Genomic DNA, 2,619 nt, shown 5'->3' with positions numbered 1-2,619 from the left:
ACCTTTGACCTCATCCAGAACGTATCATTTCTTGAAAGGGATTGCTGTCCGAATGCACATCTGAATCCCAAACAGAATCTCTAGTAAAATACGATCATTTGTGAAACAGGCAAATGACTGTCTCAGGGGCCCATTTCTCATTGTCAGACACATGTATGCAATGCTTTCACTGTGCATTGAGCAATAGGGATCAAAAACAGAATGGAAACAGACATGGAAACCAACGAGGATGGGATTTGAACCCATGCGTGCAAAGCACAATGGATTAGCAATCCATCGCCTTAACCACTCGGCCACCTCGTTAACAAAACTGGGCTGTCCCAACTGGGTTGGCGCGCTCCAGATGATCTTTTTCTTTTTTTTCCCTCGTACTCGAGGGTCATTTTCCTGTTCCACATGCGATTTCAACATTTTCCTTGGGAGATGTCAAGCCAGCAAGCCACTGCTGTGGTTCAGTGGCCAGCGTGGAGTTCAGTGGCCCTGTTGTACACAGAAAGCACATTGAGCTCCTTGGACATGAAAAGTTCCAGATAAAAGCCATTTGTCATCCTTTCTCTTGGTGTCGATGTTGCTATTGTATGTAAAGGTGGCAACTTGCTCAGCGAGCAGGCGGAGCACACACCGAATGCAGATGTGTCTGAGTGGTGTGTCCAAGTGGCTGCAAAAGGACAGCACTCCTGGGGCGCTGTGGCTTAGTTGGTTAAAGCGCCTGTCTAGTAAACAGGAGGCCCTGGGTCTGAATCCCAGTGGATAACCGCCTACGGCTAGACTTAATTAAATGCAAGTATTCATTTCCTGTCTTTAACACGACTTGTTTTTCTTAAAATGGATGCAACTTGCAAAACATGAAATACAAACCTTGCTAATCAGCGCTAGCAGCTGGCAAAAAAAAAGAAGTCAGCAATGTTTTTTTTCTTTAACCTTAACCCTGCTAATGGAGAAGAGTTAAACGACCGAGTCTATGCAGCTTAAACGGTGCGCACGTCGGGTTCTTAGCTGAAAGGGTGGTAAATCACGCTCACCCCAGTCCTTAATCTTTTAAAGAGGATACAAAATTGAACCTAGTCGCCACATCACATACATCCTGTTCAATGATAAAAAGGTAACATCTATCCTCGCTCCAGAGTAAATCTCACGTTGAGGGCATATTTTTTTTCACTTTACCGTGAATCGGGCTCGGCTGCACAGAGGAGAGAGCAGAGCAATGAGGTCACGGGGACAGGGGAGTCACACGCTGGCTGTTTGAACACGCGGAAGATCACTGAGGGATCCACAGTATATGGACCCTCCGTGCGCAATCAGTCCGCACTCCGGACTCTGAAACCTGCCATCCGAGTTAAGATCTCGGCAGAACCTGAAGCGCAGTTCCTTCTTAAAACGTAATCTGGTGAGCATTTCTAGAATCGTACTTGTATAGATGCAGCCTTTAATGTGTTGCTAGGTTAAAATTGATGACTTCTTGTATTTCAGTAGGCAACTGCCCTCTTGATTTTGGATTTAATTTCTTTATTACAGTGGCGCTTTTATGAAGCCAAGGGACCAGGGAGCTGCCCCAGTTCTGGGATGGCCAGTTCGAAATCATAGAAACTATTGTCAATTCCAGTCCCATGTCAGTGCGAGCAGGGATTTTGACATCTTGTTTTGCTATGTTCTGCACCAACAGGCAGGTGGCTCGGCCATTCCGTTCCAGTTTGGGGGTACAACAGACTGCTAGGTTCAGTCTGATAAACTGAGCTGATGGTTGGAAGAAAACCATCTCAGCGTCCATTCTCTGTCCCTTCTTTAGGACAAGGCGTACCGGAAACCCTGCTGTTGACGCAGGAACGATCAGGTCCGATTCGTTTACTACCTGGCAGGCCTGAGGAATCGTCTGACCTGACCGAATGTTCTCGGGGTCACCGCTTAGAGAGTGGGCATCTGGGTCCACCCGTTTCCACAGCACACTGTTTACTGTGTCCAGCTGGGCGCCCAGTCGAACCAATAGGTCTGCACCAATGCAGACCGAATGGGTCAGCTGAGGTGCTACCTGGAAGTAGTGAGCAAACTTCCTTTTTCCGATGGAGATGGAAGCTACACAGCTTCCTTTGCTCCAAATGGACCTATGAGGTGGGGGTGCCCACCACAGAACCTGTGACTGCGTCACCAGGGTCACCTGACAGCTTCGCGACAGGTCCTCGAACAGACCTTCACTGATTATGGACTTCTCAGAGCTGAGGCTAAGAATTACATCATCAACCTGCACTTCTGCCACCTGGACCCCCTCCCACCACCATGGGGTGGTAGTCCTGGACCCCCTGAGGTACCAGGGTGCACAGAAAGGACTCCCATTCATTACCGGACAGGGAGATCCACTCTTCTTCAGGGATGAAAAGGGGGTGTGCTTTACCTGGCGGGTCAAGCAGCTGCTCGGAGCACTGCTCCTGTAGTTGGGAGACCGTGGGAGTGCTGGCCTGGGCAGGACTTCCCTGTAGTTTTGGAAAGCAAGAAGAGACATTTATTCTCGTCCAGAGGAACCAGGAGGAACCTCCAACTCAGCTATAGTGTTCAGTGGGCACTGTGTGATCACAGTATAACCACTGAATCCCCCTTTTTGCTGTGCAACAGGCTTAGGGTTTTTGA

At 48.7% G+C, this 2,619-nt stretch overlaps 1 non-coding gene across 1 annotated transcript; it reads right to left on the bottom strand.

The window, feature by feature from the left end:
• Positions 1 to 221: 221 nt before the first annotated feature.
• On the bottom strand, positions 222 to 303 carry trnas-gcu (transfer RNA serine (anticodon GCU)). The gene has a single exon. It is a non-coding gene; the product is annotated as a tRNA-Ser (tRNA).
• Between the last annotated feature and the right edge of the window lie 2,316 nt (positions 304 to 2,619).

This window comes from Lepisosteus platostomus, unplaced genomic scaffold, assembly GCF_059453375.1.
Source record: "Lepisosteus platostomus isolate fLepPlt1 unplaced genomic scaffold, fLepPlt1.hap1 Scaffold_109_H1, whole genome shotgun sequence".
Classification (NCBI taxonomy): Eukaryota; Metazoa; Chordata; class Actinopteri; order Semionotiformes; family Lepisosteidae; genus Lepisosteus; species Lepisosteus platostomus.
Note: the sequence above shows the minus strand (reverse complement) of the source record. Positions and strands in the feature narration are given on the sequence as shown.